A 6,574-nucleotide genomic window follows, 5' to 3' on the forward strand; every position below is an offset into this window, starting at 1 on the left:
ATATTCCCAACACATTCCATATAAATATTCCCAACACATTCCATAAAAATATTCCAGGAATGTTTTACGTTGTGCCAATTAGAGATTTCAAGAATATTTGTTGGAACATTCATGGAACATCTAAGCATTTCATTTGGAATATTGCACGAATATATCTGGCATATTCCGATGCGAATTGGGTATATTTTAAAGTTTATTTTAGTTTCTATTGTTTATATTAGATTATATAGTTTATATTAACTATTATTAATTATATTAACTTTATTTAGTTTATATGATATATATATAAAATAAATTTTATTATATTATATACGCAAATATTAAAATTATTAATAGTTTAATCAAATACTCCAAAAATATATAAATATATCTTAAAAAACATTTTTTTATAAATCATGTTTTAAACATTTGTTTTAAATACGTTTAAAACAAAAGCATGTTTAATTTGGTGTGATGTTTAAAACATGTTTTAAATATTTTTTTTAAACATAAATGTTTAAAACATAACAACCCTGTCTGTAATTGACCAATCGCTCGTTCAACTGTCATTCTTGTTGAAGATAGACAATAATTAAAATTTTTTTGACGATTTGTCAAATGTCCATTGTCTCGAAACGGTACCATTACACGCGGGTGAATTGCATATGCAGCATCTCCAATAATGTGGGAATTGTTCGGGAAGTACACTTCAGGTCTCTCAAGAAAATCTATCACTGGGGAGTTTCTAAAAACCCGAGCGTCATGTACTGATCCCACTTCACCTGCATAGCAGTGCGTAAAGAGTCCACGCGAATCACAAACGACCTGAAGATTGATAGACGGGAAACCTTTTCGGTTTATGTATGAAGCTGAATCTGTTGGTGGAGCTCGAATCTTGATATGTGTCCCATCTATGGCGCCGATTACACCAGGGAAGCCACAAACTCTTGCAAATTGATCAATTACATTATCGGCAACTTCGGCAGGCTACTGGATGAATCGGGGCGCGATGCAATGCAATGCATAAGTAACGCGTCTTACGCTTCTAAATGCCTTTGCATTGCCCACTCCAAATTTGACGCAAATGGATCCACAATAAATCACAAAATAAAAAATGAAAAAATTGTAACAAACGATATAACAGTAATGATAATGATTACGTATGTAGAAAACAAAAACAGTATATATAAATTCAAAGCATGAAAGCATGAGATTTTTACGTACCTATACGAATCAGGAGTAGCCATAAACCACAAAGCAATAAGCAGTTGTTTTTCCGCTGATATAAGTTTTCTGCCAATTGCGGTACCTGTCGCGTTTAGCGCTGGTCCGATCAGTGTTAAAATTATTTCAAATGTTGCCGGAAACACTCAAGAACGTTTACATTAGGTTATGATATAAGTAAAATGAAATAGAGAACTTATTCGACATAATATGACAACATAATATGATTTTGATAATATAAAAACACAATATAAACGAAGTGCCTTAACGGTCATAGCTAGATCTTAGTACTGATATTTATTGTGTAATTTTATATACCTTTTCAAGTTCATTAAACTGCACACCTAATAAATTTTTTGGTTAAAAAACAGTTCTAACAGTTGAACAAGAATTAGTAATATTATGTTATTAAATTGAAAATCAATTTAATAATAAATGATGCTAACTCGCATCTGAATGTGAGAATCCTTTCCCCCTAAAAAAAATGAAGAATTTGTTGCGAAAAATAACAACTCAGCCAGGGTTCGGTTTTTAAGAGGGAAAGGATTCTCACATTCAGATACGAGTTAGCATCATTTATTATTAAATTGATTTTCAATTTAATAAAGTGATATTATTAATTCTTGTTCAACCTGGAACTATGTTATGACTGAAAAATCTATTAAATGTGCAGTTAAATGAACTTCAAAAGGTATATAAAATCACACAATAAATATTAACTATGATTTTATAGCTAAGATCTAGTTATGACCATTAAGGCACTTCGTTTATATAAGTAAAATAAATTTATCAAAACCAAATAGAAAATATTTTCACTTGATAACTTAATGACGTTTATATTGAAATGCTTACCTGAAATGCTCTTTAAATGCATTGTATGAGTAATTGGGAATTACGCGTTCAACGTAATCAGTAATTTTTTCTGTTGCGATCATTTTCCCTCGTACTTTATTCACCATTAGTATACAATATAATGTTTGCATATCCCTTACGCAAATATCATCGTTATCATCATTTTCACTCTCGCTCGATATCGAGCTATCACTTTCGTCGTTTTTGTTTAAAAGTATCATTAAAGTGACATTTGATACTGTTAAACATTTGTTGTCGTTTCGTTCGGCGTCCATTTTTCTCAGCTGACAAGCCCACTGTAGCGTAGCGCATAGGTCGCTCAGGAAATCGTTCCAAAATTCTCAAGCGCTCATGCGCTTTATGCGCGCATTAAAAAACGGAACGATTTCGAAGCGTTGCGCATCAGTATTGCAGTCTACGCGTTTCATGTTTAATTCGGAATGCACCCTATAAGATACATGTATGGTAAAATTAATTTCGAGAAATGATTAATAGAGTAAGACCTTAAAAATAAAAAATTTATTAAAAAACAATTCTAGATTAAAAATTAATTGCAATCTTAATTGAAAAACGACATAATCCATTATTATATAACCCCGTGAAGTACTCATTAAATCATTGATTGAATGTCTGACTGATTAGCCAAATGCATAGCCTAAATCGAATTATATAAAGAAAAAGTGTTTTATGAGGATTGAAATTATCCAGAATATCCAAAGAAAAATATTGCATCTATAAACAGCAAAAGAAACTAAAAAATACTTCTATTTAGTAAGCACGTAACTAGATATACAGAATGTATAGAAAATTCCCTGATTTCTTATTTATAAAAGCAACATTTGTAATATTACAAATGCATCTACGAATGCGAATATTGGCACAAACATATACGTTGTAACGTACATGTTCATTACATGTTAAATGAATTATATATTTGTGTTTGGTGAGTAAGATAAAAAATTAAGAAGTGACAGTAAAGAAACGGGAAAATGTAGAACATCAGAGATATAAGTAGTGACGTGATCGTCACGACGCGCGTTCACCCCAACCTAACCGCGGGGCAAAAAGCCGAGCGGTCACGCCAATCGCGAGAGAGCGAAAGAGAGAGAGCGAAACCGGAAATCCCAGAGAGACTGAGCGCCGCATTATTAATTATTATTAATTCGCGTGTATTTTAAATATATTTTCGGGAGCCTGACCGAAAGAGAAATTGTCGCCGGAGAGAGAGAGAGAGAGAGTAGTATTGTCGTCGCAGAAGAGAGAAAGCCGCCGTTCGAGAAATTAGCGGGACGCAAAAACAGCCGAAAACAATCAGAGCTGACCTTCCTGACAACACAGAAGTAAGCAAATATAGCGCGTCATACAGGAATTCGGCCTTGGCGATCTACCGGCAGGAGATCCAGTGAAGCGTCCGAAGGGCAGGAATAGGCGCAGGAAGGGCCCGAGACCGGGAGGATAAATTCCCGCCCATGGGTCACCGCCCCATCGGATACTGGACACAAGGCCACCGCGTGGAGGCCTGCGGCGCGAGGTCGCGAGAGCCCCGAAATCATGCGCAAATATCGCGCGAATAAATATTTTTAGCGTTATCGCGAGGGGTGCTGTTATACCTCGTACGGCCTTGCTAATCTCGCGCGGCGACAGTAGACGGCACGGCGCCGTAATTGGTTATCGCGAAAAAAGGAAATATTATTATTAGGACCTGCACACAATAGAAAAAACATTAGGAATAGAAATAAATATTAAGCATTAAACCTACTGTACAATATAAAAGTATAGAAATTAAGAACAGAGAATAAAAATATCCATGCATCAACAGAAGCAGATATTAGGGGGTAACAATAGATATTCTTTGCTTCTATTGATGAATATTTTCTATTTTCTGTTTTTATTGCTTGTACTTTTGTATTGTGCAGGAAGCTTAATGCTTAATATTTATTCCTATTCCTAATATTTTTCCTATTGTGTGCATTATTATTATTATTATTATTATTATTATTATTATTACCATAATAATGTAAATAAGACCAGGTGGCATCAACATTATATAGATTAATATGATAACTAAAGTAAGAAAATACATACATATTATATGTTAGAAAAAATACATGCATAGTACATGTCAGAAAATACATATGTACATAGTACATGTCAGAAAATACATAGTACATGTCATAAATATAATATGAATATACATACAAAAACATACACAATAAAAAACATATCAAACTAAACTTTAACTATAAACAAAGATAAATAAAAACAATTCGACAGTGTGTATTAAAGATAATGACTAAAAAAAAATAACATTGCTTTTGTACTCATGTATTACATTGTAAGAAGAAAGAAAATTGGAAGCTAGTAAAGCTTAAAATTTCATGTGTGCAAAATAGGAAACACTACTATACAATGTTTTAATGGTATCTTAAATATCATTTTTACTATGTCACTACAAAGCCATTCGTTAAAGGGATTAGATACATCTTTCATAACTTGAATATCTAAAGAATTTGACAAAAGTGGTTTATTATATAGATTCTCTTGAGATTCCAATTTTCTTCCTATAACATATAATATAGAATTATATTTAGCAAAACTATGTACAATTATTACTGAATCATCCTTTAATATTACGCAGTCGTTTTTACCATCCATACAATTGATTAAATAATTAGGTGTTCTTAAAATGATATATAGAGTTTCATATTTACGCAGATTTATAAAATTATCTCTGTAATAACATTTTTCTAATCGCATAAAATCAATACTTTTCATTGAAACAATATCTAAATCCGGATTGTCAAATTCTTTAAGTCTACATGCAATTTGTTGTAAAGGAGTTTCACCTTTACGTAACAATCTTTTTAAAGTACAAATATAACTTTCAAATATAAATAAACTAAATGAATCTAAAGTATTTAAAAAAAATCTTACTTCATCAGTCAAATGTATTAGATTATGAACATTGAATGATACATTTTGAGATCCATAAATATCGGAAAATTTTTGAATAAATGAACGTAAAAGTTTATCCGCCATAGACAAGTTATATTCCGATAATATTAAAGAAGGATTATTTAGTATTGTGATAGCCGAGTGAAGCATTAAAAAATGTTTATATACATTTGATGGTACAATATTTTTCAAAAATACCGGTCCAAAGTACAATAAGAAATGTCTATATTCAGTAGCTTTCCACAGTTTCCAATATTTTAAGGGTCTAGATCTCTTTGCGAATCCGTGTGGCAAAATTTTCATAAAATCTTCCAGTTTAGTAGAAATTTTTTTTATTTGTGTTGCTGATAATCATACATTAAATGGTCCATTTTGCATCCATAGTATAATAAGTCTTCTTACTACACCAAGATAAACAAGATACATACTATCCAATGCAATGTTTGATATTAAGTTGAAATTTGGTATTTCTTTCAAAATCGTTTCTCCATGTTGATAATATTCATATTCCAAATTTCTAAACTTATCTTGTCTCAATGAAGCGTATGTTGATGAAGGAAAACATATACGATTTTGTACATAATCGCCTTCAATAATGCATTTAGTGCAACTATTGTAACCACTATGATATTTAACATTTAAAATAAAAGCTTTGGCCGGTGAATCGCATATAAATGCACTAATTGTAATTTTTATTATTTTAAGATTTTATTGACCAACACTGACTAAGACTAATTCTTATATTATAAGACTTTATTTGGGAATAATCTCAATTCGAGATTTATTTCCCGACTCCCCTCTAACCCCCCTATAAAATTATAGGCGAGAAAAATATAGATCCGAAAGTCGCTGAATCGGGAATCGAACCCGAGACCTTTCGCTTGCCGGGCGACTGCTCTCACCAACTGAGCTATTCAGACCCTTCGATTCTATACTTTTCTCTGCCTTGATAAACAATTTCAATCAACACCATTATTAGGTCCAGGTGTGTAAATAACAATATGTAAGATGTGATTTGCCAGTCGAATTTTTAAACAAGGTTTAAGATTTTATTGACCAACACTGACTAAGACTAATTCTTATATTATAAGACTTTATTTGGGAATAATCTCAATTCGAGATTTATTTCCCGACTCCCCTCTAACCCCCCTATAAAATTATAGGCGAGAAAAATATAGATCCGAAAGTCGCTGAATCGGGAATCGAACCCGAGACCTTTCGCTTGCCGGGCGACTGCTCTCACCAACTGAGCTATTCAGACCCTTCGATTCTATACTTTTCTCTGCCTTGATAAACAATTTCAATCAACACCATTATTAGGTCCAGGTGTGTAAATACACCTGGACCTAATAATGGTGTTGATTGAAATTGTTTATCAAGGCAGAAAAAAGTATAGAATCGAAGGGTCTGAATAGCTCAGTTGGTGAGAGCAGTCGCCCGGCAAGCGAAAGGTCTCGGGTTCGATTCCCGATTCAGCGACTTTCGGATCTATATTTTTCTCGCCTATAATTTTATAGGGGGGTTAGAGGGGAGTCGGGAGTACTCTGCGTTGATACCACTGCTT

The 6,574-nt window shown here is 32.7% G+C and overlaps 3 non-coding genes across 3 annotated transcripts; 1 reads left to right on the forward strand and 2 right to left on the reverse strand.

Moving 5' to 3' along the window:
• Positions 1–5,854: 5,854 nt before the first annotated feature.
• Trnaa-ggc (transfer RNA alanine (anticodon GGC)) lies at positions 5,855–5,930 on the reverse strand. Its single transcript has one exon. It is a non-coding gene; the product is annotated as a tRNA-Ala (tRNA).
• Positions 5,931–6,195: 265 nt separating this feature from the next.
• Positions 6,196–6,271, reverse strand: Trnaa-ggc (transfer RNA alanine (anticodon GGC)). The gene has a single exon. It is a non-coding gene; the product is annotated as a tRNA-Ala (tRNA).
• A 144-nt stretch (positions 6,272–6,415) lies between these two features.
• Positions 6,416–6,491, forward strand: Trnaa-ggc (transfer RNA alanine (anticodon GGC)). Its single transcript has one exon. It is a non-coding gene; the product is annotated as a tRNA-Ala (tRNA).
• The last annotated feature ends 83 nt before the right edge of the window (positions 6,492–6,574 follow it).

Source organism: Prenolepis imparis, unplaced genomic scaffold (genome assembly GCF_030444845.1).
Source record: "Prenolepis imparis isolate NDT839.2.m4 unplaced genomic scaffold, iyPreImpa1.0 SCAF_18, whole genome shotgun sequence".
NCBI classification, from domain to species: Eukaryota; Metazoa; Arthropoda; class Insecta; order Hymenoptera; family Formicidae; genus Prenolepis; species Prenolepis imparis.